Below are 13,119 nucleotides of genomic sequence, written 5' to 3'. Positions count from 1 at the left end.
CTGCCAGTCTCCATATGGAAAAGGAAAGCAGGAATGGAAAAGCCCACGAGTTGTGCAGGTCGCTCAAGGGCAGTCCTGAAGCCCTGCATATATTTCTTCAATGTAGCAATTTTTTTTCTAACTCTAGATTTGTTTCTCATTGTTCCTGCAAGACAGCAGTATTGCAGTAAGTCAGCTCAGTGTAATGCATGTTATTACAGCAGAGGTCTACAGCAGCCAAGGCTGCTTAAGTGGTGTCCTACAGGAGTTGCCACCTGCATTACTTAGCCCTGCCCAGTCCTGAAAACCACAGTAGTAAAGTTTTAACCTAGAGAGGTAACAAATCCACTGTGGTTTCCACACCCTGGTTTCATCATGAGTAGCAATTAAGCAACAAGCGTAACTGTGGCCATGGGAAGTTAATGAATTTTCAGAAAAACTGATAAAACTGAAGAAAAGGGCATAGAAGAAGGTATACAAACTTCACTGTGCCTAACACCGAATATGGTGGGGTTTTTTACAGTTAGAACAGTAGATTGAGGATACCACACTTTGCCATGACTTCTGCATCCAGCTTGTATCTTCAGACCATGAAGGTACAACCTTGGTGCTTGTACTACAGGGCTGAGTGAAGAGGTTCAGACACATGATTCACATCAGTACTGGAAATGTGCAGGCTTGTGCAGGAAGATCTTTGCTTTAGGATTCTCCCTGGCATCTGATCACCTTCTTCCTGACTCTCCAGAAACCTTTTTTCCTATTCTGTTTTCAACAGCATTCTGGTCAAAACTGAGGGTGTACTCATTTTGTTCATCTTTTGTCATGCTAGACAGAAAATAGTTGCAAAACCCATTAACAGCTGAACACATCTGTGTGTGGTGCACCCTCTTGGCAATAACAACTTTTCTGGGTTTTGTGAGGCCTGAGGGGGAAGGATTATGGCCTAGTTAACATGGCTTGCCAGGGTTTTGAAAGGTTGCACTGTTTTAAGGTAGAGCAGGCAAATGAACCATCTTTTGGGGGTTATGTCTTCTCCTGACTGTCCTAAGGACCCCTAAAAAACTTCTGGCTTCTGCTAATAACGAACAATTCTTGCTCTTTGATTTCCATGATGCATGACCCTTCACCTCCCCACTCATTTTCGTTGCATCTTACTAGAACTGTGGGGTGACTTGATAACTTCTAAAGGAACCAGATTCCATGGTTCTGCTCTTCTGGAGAGATGAGAATGCAGAAGGACATTCCCTGCCTGTTGAACTCAGTGCCTGTTTGAAGCAGTGCTCCCTGGCGTCACCTCTTCCTGCCCGGTTTCTTGCCTGATGTCCTTCTGCTCAGCCCCTGGCCTCTGTGCTCACATGTTAATACTGCCCTAGTTTCAACGTACTCTTCTCTTTCCACAGTGTGTGAGGGTGCCAGAGCACTTTTCCCCTTCAAGAGTAAGGACTCATTTTAGTTCCTGTATTGCCTTTGCTCAGTCCTGTTTTACCTTCCTCAAGGACGGATCTAGGTTAGCAAATGTAGCTTCTTGCTCACATTTGGCTGAACTGGTTTCTCAGCTAGCTTGAGATGGATGTCCATTCTGATCTACCAGGACTTTCTTTAAAGATGTACTGAGTTTGAGACAAGTATTATTTTTCTGAAATTTGGGTCAGTAGCTCTGGCTCAGGGGGTCAGGCTTCTGTCACCCTCAGTATGACCACTTACTGTTCCAGGACGATTGCTCTTGAGCTCTGCAGTTGCATCTCATACCATCATAGTAAGATATGCTAGAGCTCATCTGAGCTCATCAGAACTTTAACTGCAGATTTGTTTGCAGTTTGTAGTAGTGGTAACCTCTGTATGGCCCTAGCCATGAAATGTTATTTGTATTACCCTCCCGAGTTAGTCATGGACAATATCTCCTTGTGTGTGACACTATGCTAAGAGGATGAAAGATGGTCTCTGCTGTAAAGAGCTTGCAATCTAAATAAAAAGCAAGAGACAAGGACACAGTGAGACAATGTCAGAAAATAAAGAGCTGCTCCCCTCTTTTCATGTTTAGGGAGAAGCCTATGACTGTCAAGAAAACTAATCTTCCCTCAAGGTATGAATATTTCACAGTGTCTGGAAGAATCCACTTAAGATTCAGGAGCCGCCCATCCTTTGAGGAGTGCTCGCTGTGGGCCTTACTGCCCTCTTCACTGCAGGCAGCTCTCTTGCTTTGAGGAGGGAACTAGTCTCTCCTTTGCTTTCTTCCAAGAGCAGCTACTTTCCAGCATATTTTAATAAAGCTCTAAACCATGTGAGAGCTGCATGGTCGATGTGTGTGGATAGTGCCTACCAAGGTAGGGCCCTAGTTGCTGACCAAGGTTTCTTGTTTCTACTGTGTGCTTGATGGTCTCTGAAAACTTTGTGGTGTACATGCTCCTGGCACAAGAGTGGCTGGACTGTGGCGAGGACCCATGGAGGCTATCACAATACAGATAACATCAGTAATTAGAGAAGCACTGGGGGAGAATTCTTCCAAATTAATTTTGCCTCAGAGTAGACTGGAAAACGAGGAGAAGAAGGGCTGTCGGGATCTAGACAAGCTTCATCTGCCATGCTGTATTTTCTTTCCTTGGCCAAGAGGCTCAGGCAATAGAGCAGTGTGACAAATTCCTGCCTATCGCTTGAGTTGTCTTCACCACCCAGGCTGTGGGCTCTGGGCTCACCCTGACTGCAAGATGAAGCATGCTAGCCTGCTAGTTGCCGAGGTTGAAGCTGGGTCACAGCACCTCACCACCAGCATAAGGAAGCATGCTCGTGTAAACAGCTACAGTAGCTTTGCTGATGCACGGGAACTTGTTCATCAACCACAACTTACTGGGGCCCGTTTGTTCTCTTGGTCTGATGTTCATGTGCAGAGCTGGTGGTTTAGGCTGATGGTGGAGTAATACCTTGGCTGCCTTTAGGAAGAGATTCATCTATGGCTTCTTTTATCCCTGAAGATGCCTACACAGCGCAGCTGCAGCCATGCAGGCTCTTGTAGGGCTCCTGTATCTCTGAGCCCCCTCAAAGCTGCCTCTTCCCGAGATTTCTCCTGTGTGAAGCCAGGGCTAACAGCACCGTAGCAAATCATGCTGTGCAGACTCAGGCAAACAGCTTTACTTAAGTACAGTGGGAATTTGTGTTCTGGCAGCTACATTGATGACTCGGGTCTTAGGGGAGAAATTGAGCAAATCTCCAGTGTTGACAAGGCACAGGAATTTCCTAAAGTTGCATTTTTTAATTTCTGTAATTAATACATGAGGAACCTTTTAAATGTCTGAGGGGAGGCAGGGGGAGAGCCAGGCAAGGGAGGAAGGAGGAAGAGAAGCAATTTTATGCCTGTGATTTATGACTGAAACCATGCAGTCAGCTGCTAGGCCCCCTGTGTGGTGCTCAGGAATCACTGCTCTCCTATCGCTGATTTACCAGACAAAGGCGCACTCTGTTGCAACACAGAGCCTCTGCAGACCATGTTGGTATCCTCAGAGGCCACGGCGGCTGAAACACCCAGCCCTGGAGGACTCGGCAATCCAAGCTGGCAGCCAACCGGCTTCTCTGAGATTTGCCCCTGGGAGTGCCTTGCTCTTTGTGTTTTACTTTGAGCTGGGGCCACATTTCACTTTGATTACTCATGTTTCTTTTTTGTTTTTTCTTCTTTTTGATTTGTTCTTAATCGTCTTGCTGGATTTTCATGCTTTGCTCGTTAGACTGGTGTGTTGCAGCATGACTGGCAGTCCTGGAGGAGTGGGAAGGGAATAGGTGTGTCCAGTGTCCATGAGACATGCAAAAGAAACCTCAATCCCCTTTTATTTTTTTGATCAAATCTACCTGCCAAATTTGAGTTTCTACCCAGGGATTTATGCCAGCTGGTGCTACATCCAGTCATAAATATGCTGGCATGGAAAGATATTTTGGGCATGTATCCACTTAGAACAACAAAAAACCACATGTCTACTTAGAAAGGAAACCTTTAAAATTATGCATACAAGCAGTGCTTTGGCCTCAAAGACCGTTCTGGTATAGCCAGGTTCATTAGTCCATTTTGCAGGTTAAGGAAGTACAAGGATGACTTTTCAGCTCACCCTCTCCAAACCTGCGTGGTGATTAGATGGGACAAAATGGACCTTCCTGGGTGGATGGACTGGCAAGGTGGAAACAGCATTGCAGTACACTTAAAACACAGCACACTCTGTGCATGGTAGTATTGTGAGGCAGGGCAAACAGCTGAGGTAGCTACAGCTTCACCTAGGTGCTGTTAATGAGGAATGGTGTGCCTGAAAATCTTTGTCTTGAAGAAGCTCTAGGATCAGTCTTCACTTAGTCATATCCCCTTTTGGGAAACCCTGTCTCAAAAACGCTGAGATTTCTCAAGTTTCCACCTTCTGCTTTGGAGCAGAAGTGAAATCAAATGGAAAAGTTACCAAAATACACGCCCACCCGCCCCCATGTAGGCACTGAGCCAAGATACTAACAGAACAACTCTGCAGTTATGCAATTAATTTATCAAAGCAGCTTGGTTTGACTATTTGTTACAAGATCTTACATTTCCATTACAGTGACTTGTGACCAAACTCCTTGCCAGAGCTGGGGAGGTGCGACAGCCCTGCTGCCTGTCCAGGGGTGCAAACCGCACCCGTTTACCACCCCCTCCTAACACCGACAGGCAAACGCCAGAAACGGGGAGTCAGCCAGATGCTGCCCTGAGGCCGGGCCTTCCTCTGCTCTTGCTTCGCTCGGCGGGCTCGCCCCTGGAAGGCCAGCAGCGCCCAGGCTGCCACCGCCGCCATTTCCAGCCAGTGCCCCAGCCGGCTCTCCCCTCCAGCCCATGCAGCGGCGGAGGGCATGAGGCCTTCTCAGGGCGCCTGCCCCAGGCACTCTACCGGCAGCAGGACTTTGAGGTATTTCCAGGGCTCTCACACGGCCTGGGGGTCTGAGCCGAGCCTGGGCCCTGGTGGGTGGAAGCTGTGGGGATAAACTGGGCTGAGCCTGTGGTCCCCGGTGCGCTGAGGAAATGTGTCTATTTATATAAAAGCCTCCCGGTAGAGCCGTGGCCTGGAGATGCTAGAGTGAGTGGCAGGGTTATATCCAGCTTGGTGGTTCCTCGTTTGTGCAGAAAGCATGACTGGCCCACGGGCAGGGGTGGTGACCTGGTGAAGAGCAGTCCTGCTGGCTGAGCTGCTGCCAGGCCACGATGGGTAACTGTTCTGGCAGGCTCCCCCAGCCAGATGTCATCTTTCCAGGAGTCAGTGTGAAGTCAATGTGAACTGGCCAGAAATGTTGTTCTGCACCCAGAGCTGATCCAGATCAGGCTTGCCCACCTGAGCAGTTCAGTGGTGAGCAGAGCTGGTGTTTGTGGCCGTGAAAGTCATAGTCAGCCAGAGGTGTGTGTGTGGATTTCTCTGCTCCTGGGGATAATACCATGTCCCACAAAGGCTGTCTCATCTCCTGTCAACCACCTGGCTGCTGCTCACCTTTCTCAGAGCTCCCCCTGCTGCCAGGTGAAAGCTGACTGTGGTTGTCAGGCTCGTGACAGTTGTCTTATGAGCCGCCTCATGAATTGCCCCACCTCTCTGTTGCTCTCTCTCTCTGGATGGCTGGTTGTGCCTTTGGGGTGCATTTACGTTTCTGTTTCTGCTCCTGCCTGATGTAGTCCTAGATCCTGTCCTCACTGCCTACTTTCTGAGCCTCATTCCTGATCATCGATGCTCTCCTGCCTTTATAGTCGTAGTTGCAGGATCCAGTCTTTTGTTACCTTGTTCCTGGTTGAAACCAGCCACTTCCGCCCTTGTTTCAGCTGTAATAGCTTCTTGTTCCAGGCTATATGGTTTGCATTACAGGCTCCCTGATTTCAAAGCCCTCAGGCCAGCTTCTAACTCCACTCCTTCTGCCTTGCCCACTGGATTTGTGGACCTTTTTGTATATCTCAGCTGGCACTGACTTCTGCTTTTTAATGTTATTCCAGTGCTACTGCTGCCTTGTCTATACACAACAGATGCTTGCCAGTCTCAGCTGAGACACCCTGAATGGATTCATAAAAGTGTGCTGAGAAGAAAGATGCCTCAGACAGAGGTCAGACATGGCTGCTGACCCTCAGGAAGAGCAGATTGCTTCTTGCTGTGTGCTGTGGTGCCCTCTCAGTGTAGAATGACACCCCTTCAGATCTCCTAGTGGAACAGACCATTGGTCCTTAACCCATTTCTGTCATGATGATCCATGTTAAAAATGTCTAGTCTTCAGTCTTATTGCTTAGCCTGGATCACTGTGACAGGACCAGAATCAGACTGCACATAAAATTACAGATTTGAGAGCACTGTCCCTAGAAAGGGGGCTGGAAATAAATACATGGGGGTAGTAATCTCTTTGTTTGTTGTGAATACTTTTTTATGTCAGCCTAGGCCACGTGATAAGCAATGCCAGTGACAGCAGTGATCTAAGCTGTGCCCATTTTTAAGATACAGGTGACTGTAGAATCTACTTGGAATTCGTAATGCCTGATTCTTGCCAGGTTATATCACTTTGTCCCGTAACAAGGCAAACAGGGGTGTCTTGCATTCCTCCTTGTGATCCGTTTTGACCAGTGGCTGCTGCATTCTCTGGACAGAAGGGAGATGTCTCTTTTGGTTGAGAAGGAATGCAAGCTTAACACCAAGGAAGAAAAATATTTCAGCCATTTTGCTAGGAAGTATTTAGGGTATGTTGCCTGGAAGCTCTTTGTGTTAGAACCATTCAATTTTGCAAGGAATAATTAAATATTCATTGTGAGAGATGGGAGAATAAGCACTGCTCTTTAGTCTTCTGGTCTGAGCACTCACATGGAGGGGGAGGAACCAAGATCCCAGCCTTAGCTTCACTGAATACGTAATTTAATGTATTTAAATGTTAATTGGAGCCCCGTTGAATGCCCTGAGCATTAAGCTACAGAAGTATTGCTCATTCTTGTCTTTTTCCTTAACCCAATTAACATATAATTATTTTGTGCAAATTAGAACCACCCTACAGGAATGATAAAGATTCACCTTCCTTGCTGTATTCTCCGACTTGCTGATTATTCATGTGAGGTGAGGTACCTGCAGGTTCAAACCTTCCTGTGGACAATGATATGAATTTGAAACAAGGTCTTCCAAATTTAGGTTAAGTGCTCTGATCATTGAGTTGGTGGCTGGGGGAGGTACGTCTTGTGCTGCAGATGATCCCTTCTGGATGATCCCTTCTGGATCAGGCCTGGTGAGGGAGAGGTGGACTGATGTGTAGTAAATCCTGCCAGGGCTTAAGCACGAGTTAGGATTGAGGTTGCTCATCACTGTCTAGATTTGACTGTGTAGTACCAGGGCCCTCGTCTGTTGCTGGCATAGGTGATAGCTGAGTCTGGAGAAATGAGAATGTGTACTTCAGCTCCTGAATTCCCTTTGTGACTGTAGTCATAACCAAAGCATACTGTCAAGCTTGCCTTTAAATGAAAATCTCTTACTGTTTCGTTTGGCTTTTCTTTTTGTCGACACTACTAGAAAGCCCTGTGTGAATATTCAAACTGCTTACTACTCTTACCTCCCAGTAACACTGCAATGAGACAAGATGTCCAAGAGGGCCAGGCTCGGTGTTTATGTCGCTTAGGAAGGCATAAGGAGGCTCTGGATATTGCAGAAAAAATGGTAAATAATGCAATCGTTCTTTTAGATTTTGAACATTAAAATATTGCCAGTAGTTCCTTTATATGGACTATTTTCTGGAAAAATAATCTTCACGTGTATAATCCTTCAGGATGTTCAGTGCTCAGAGTATTTGGTAAAGAGAGGGTAACTGTCACTGCAGATATAATCTCTCTTTAGAAATCAGAACACCCTGTACCACAATGAGCTCCCTGTGCAGGGAGGCTGCTAGTCCTGGAAGGGACTAAATATCATGCCCTGCCAGGCAGAATTAATGTAATGTAATAGGAAGTATAAGAAAGGGGATAAATGAATGCTTAAATCTTTGCACTATAAAAGGACGGTTCAAAACTCCTTTTATTTCCATATACTCGCTGCCAAGCTGCCACCAAGAAGAGTATCTAACCACAAATTGAGTTTTTCCCATAAAGGAAAAAGTCCAGAGGCTCTAGAGTCTGCTAGAGTTTTACTGCTGCTGTTTATTTTACATAAAAGGTGTTTACGCTACAAAGAAGGGCAGCTGTATAAAACTCTGAAAGCATATAAACAAATGACAGCATTTGAGCCTCCTTGCCTTTCAGACTGGGACAGGGCAGCTGAAGGGAATGCTGTCAGCTTCATCGTGCATGATCTCTATCATGTATCGTTTAAAATTAAGAGCGCAGTTTTGTACAATTGAAAAATTACTTCTAGTGATATATGTGTGTCATTATTAAGGGAGACATTTTCTTAGGCTCTGAATGATGATTCTGTTCTACTCCTGGTTTTAATCTATTATCTTTTGTTTCTAGAGAAGCAGTGCTGCTAACACAGATCACTTAGCAATGGTTCTCAACCTGCAGTTTTCCATTTACCAGGGTCTGGAAAATGTAGAAAAAAAGATCACATGCCTGCAGCAACTGATCTGCTTACATCCTTTCAACCCTTGGTACTGGAAGTTACTTGCTGAAGTTTATATGAGCCTTTTACAGAGCTTGTCTTCATCAGTCATTCCAGAAACAAATATAAATCAGTCTGAAGAGGTTATTGTAAGGGGTGGTAGTTTCAAAACATCGACTGGAAGAGAGATTAATTTGCAGCCTCACAGATCAGACAGCCAGAAAGAAGGCGCTTGGTCCGGCCTTGCTACAGAAACCAAGAGTGAGAATGCAGTGACTTGTAGCAGCAGCCAGGCTGTAAAAGAATTCCTCTGCGCTTCAGAAGAACTGGAAAGGATGGACGAAGGGGAACACACAGCCTCTGAGTCCTGGGAGCAGAACATGTCGAAGAAAGTTGGGATAAAGGCATGTGCCTCATTTATTAGAGCAAGGTAACTAAATGTATTCTTAGAATAATGTTAACTTTGCCCAATCGAGAACAATTTAAAGCATATTTTTCCCAGCCTTAATATAATATAATAAATAAAAATATTTATTTTCAGTTTACATTTTCAATTAAATGTTTGTTTTGGCATTGGCAATGCTAACTTAGTAGCACTCTGCTCTTGCTTCAGATCTTAAAAAACCAAATCCACAGCATGGTAGCTGTGAACAACCTCAATCTGAGTGAAAAGAGTAAACCAGCGTCATACACTGTTGAGAAGTAAAGCGTTTTTTAATGGCCTTATTATATTAATCTTTTCAAGTAATTATATACAAAAGGGCTTGTTCTTCAACAAATGCTTCTGTTAGAGCATGGCTGTTTCCTGGTTTGGTATTAAAGATGCAGCAGCAGAAGTGCCCCAAAGGGAAGGCTAGCCAGTCCTCCTTCTGCGAGTGCCACCTGTCTTATTTGCTTGAAGCCTCATGCTTGAGCAAAAATATATTTTGTAATAATACCCCAATCTGCATAATGGATGAGGTTGAAAAATGAACTCTGTGACAGCTGATTGACAGGCCTGCATTAAAATGCTCTTTCCTTTTCTTCCCTCTGTTCCTAAAACTCTTGTACACAACAAAAATCCCCAAAGCGTAATCTGTCAAAGAGATAATTAGGAACTGGTTTTGTTAAAATAGTCTTGGATTTTTTCCCACCCTCTTGCCTCTCAGTAATGTATGAGTCACTGAGAGTATTTAAAGCCATTTTATGAACTTCCACAAATGTTGACAGCGAACACCTGTTAGGGCAAGATTTAAGAAATGTAAAAAAAGATATAGTAGCTTCTAATTGTACTCAGGCTAAGAGATGGTGACTGTAATTGCTACTTGGGAGAAGTTAATAAATGTAGTACTGATATTTAATATTAAAGCTACATTCATATTAAAATAATCTGTGTTGCTTGTTTTGGTGTGTATAGTTCAGCATTGAGACAATTAAAAATTGTGGTATTTGCTTGCTTGGCTGCACAGTTTCACAAAATGTTATTGTGGTTTATATTTGCAGATACACTTGTCCAGGGTAAACTTGTCCCCTGCTCAGGGCTTATGCATTAAATAGGTTGTCTAATATTTTCAGGTCTGTTGGATTTTAAGTGCATGTTGCATAAACAGGTACAAGGTAAATTGCACCTGGAAAGGGGATGTTGGTATTGCTTTTTGTAGGAAATAAGGTTCTGTGTTAAAACATCATGAACTCTTCTAGTTTTGTCAACCAAAAAAAAAAAAAAAATTGGATAAATTGTTTTGTTTAATTTTTATTCTTTTTTTTTACATTATGTTGATGCAAATTTTGAAACAAAAATGCTTTACAAATTAAAAATACTTTCTGTTTTTACTTTGAATTTCCCAGTCAAAACTTTATTGAAATTACAAATGGTTTACTGGCTCAGACTTATAAATTTTGATGTTTATAATGCTCAACTTTAATCTAAGATTTTCTCTTCATAAAAATACACTCCGTTATTGTAACACCTGCTTTGTTTAACCTTGGTAAATGCGATACAATTTGTTGTCCTATATGCATAAAGCTTGAGTTAAACATAGTTTCAGTCATGATACTGCTAAGTTCTAGTAGTCTCTTGGTTGAATATAGTTAGATATTTCCTCTGCTGACATGTTTTACAGTCCTTGTGTGAGGATGACTCTGGAAACTGCCACTGCGCTCTCTGGTCGAGCAGTTGGTGATGGGGTCCCTCAGTGACATGAACCCACATTGTGAGCACAATGTCTAACCTTCACCAAATCATGGTGGTGACTTCTGGGGCACTGCCTTGAATATAAAACGGTGGTGAAAGCTGTCAGAAAATATTCCAGGGTTGGCCTATGTGGGGAGAATGAGATTTGTCTAAACCCCCAAAATTTCTAGATTTTCAGGTTACAAAGTCAATCACTGCCATAGGCAAAAATGCACTGCTGTCTTGTTAGGCCTTAATAAGGATGTGGGACTCTGATGTACTACAGTTAATGCTAGCAGATCCAAGCTTCACTTTGAACTTGTGTGATGGATACATGGAGAGAAAAATGTTTGCACTTCTCAGTACTTCTGTGGTAGCAGGGGTATACCATACCCATAGTAGATTGATATGGATGTATTCACTTCTTTGCAGGTTTTGCAGTTAGCAAAAGTCAGGAAGAAGAGCCGTTCTTAAGTATTGTATTTTGGTTGGTTTTAGGTTTGCTGACTTGCTCTTTTGCCAGCTGTGCCTTTTTTGAACTGCCTTTTTTGTTTCAGGCTTTTACTTCAGCTTACTCGGTTACAGCAGTCATCCTTTGCGTTAGAAAATAACATAGAAGGTCAAAAAGAAATTGATGACAAAGTGGCACGACTTGGTTTCGGTGAAAACTCCTTGCTGTTGATGATCAAGGTAAGGGGATGTTTCACAGTGTGCAAGTTCTCAGCTACACGTAGGCTGGTTGAGGTACCTGAGCCAGTTCAGGCACAGAGTGTCTGTAAGCATGACACTCCCCTCAGGTAATTAACTGTGCCAGGAAACATGGTAAATTAGCTGGGACCAGTTGTCCTGGTAGTGCATTATCTGGAACTGACAGTGATAGCTATATAGCTTTTGGGAATGTTCAGGGTTGTTAAGTTTCTCACTGGATGTGTACTTGCAGATGCATCATCACTGTGAGTTTCTTGGGATGCAGATTTTATCTCAGGAATTTTAGATACCACAGAGTGAATCACAAGTATGAAATGGAAGTGGAGATTACTTTGATGACCACAGCAGTATTAAAAACTTCCAGAAAAAGTATTAAACATTTTCAGAAGACGACAGAGACATCCTTTTACATTATTTCTTTGTCCTGTTTGATGTACTGGATTCTATTTTTAAAGAAATACAAAGGGGGAGAGTAACATTGCATGACTTTATTCATAGAGATTAAACATTTTTAGTGCCATTTATAGAATTTCTGACTTTTATTTTAAGGAATAAAAGGAAGCTAGTGAGATTCTAACTTCACTGTCAGTCTTATAGCTTTAAGGTAGTGAGCACCAAGCCGTTGCCAGGGTGGCGGTAAGTCCTGTGGGATTTCACCGTAAGAGGGCAGCAGCATGTAGACTATCTCAGGTTTTGGGAAGCTTGGAAAAGAAACTTGTTTCCTTGCTTCCCTTGACACCCCCAGGAGGAGATGAGTGTTGGTGCCTTTGCAAGGTGAGCACTGAATGCAGAGCATTGGTGTTGAGAGATCCGCTGGCGCTCAGAGAGTAAAAGTCTCCCTGCACAAGCGTAGCCAGAAGCTGGGCGGGGTTGTGCAGCTCTGTAGCTTGGGCACTCAGTTCTCGGTGGTTACAGCAGAGTGCAACAGGCAGACAACTTGATCGTGACTTGGAAACTTCTGCATGGCATGTGGTTCATGTGTCAAGGGCTTTTCTTGTAAAAATCTGTTATCAATGTCATATTTGTTGTTTTCTCTGCAAGTTATTTTCTTGTTTCTCATCTTTCTTACTGTCTTTGCAGGCTATGGGGCTGGATCTCATAGCAGAAAAACTAAAAGAGGAATTTCAGGGTGAGGTAAAATGCATAGGCCCTTCAGTGTCATCATTGGTAACTGCGTCAGCCACAGAATTTTAAATCAAATGTTTCGGTAATCTCCAAGATGATTTAAGCCACTTGGATAGACAATTTGTGCTGGTTTATGCCCTGCCAGGACCGGAGAGCACGTTGCCGTTGCCCCTCCCCCACCCGCAGCCGGTCGTGCTGGAAGTTAGGCACAAACCTGGGCTAAATAAGAAGAAAGTTTAATACAACAGTGTGATAAAACAATCTGAACAACAACAGTGGCAATGGTAGCAACAACAAACAGCAACAGTGAACAAGACAAACGATATACAGAGAAATACCGCATAATGGTCACGGAGCAGTTCCCCGCCACCAAAAAGCCAAAGAGAACCAGGACACAATTCTGTTCAGATATATATCTCCTACCTTTGGCAACTTAAAGGTTTTGTTGTATTTATTCTCATATCTCCAAATGATTATGGAATTATATATGCAATAAAGTTCATATTACATTTAAAAATAATTCTTATTGTATATATTTTAAGAATATGTATAAATGTCTGCATTTAAACGCTTAACATCTCATAATTTTCTTTGATTTGTTTGTATTAAAATAATAAGGAA

General features: G+C 43.5%; 1 pseudogene; it reads left to right on the top strand.

The window, feature by feature from the left end:
* The first annotated feature begins 2,030 nt into the window (after positions 1–2,030).
* Positions 2,031–12,738, top strand: LOC141955026 (zinc fingers and homeoboxes protein 1-like; annotated as a pseudogene).
* Positions 12,739–13,119: the final 381 nt, after the last annotated feature.

This window comes from Athene noctua, unplaced genomic scaffold (genome assembly GCF_965140245.1).
Source record: "Athene noctua unplaced genomic scaffold, bAthNoc1.hap1.1 HAP1_HAP1_scaffold_79, whole genome shotgun sequence".
NCBI classification, from domain to species: domain Eukaryota; kingdom Metazoa; phylum Chordata; class Aves; order Strigiformes; family Strigidae; genus Athene; species Athene noctua.
Note: the sequence above shows the minus strand (reverse complement) of the source record. Positions and strands in the feature narration are given on the sequence as shown.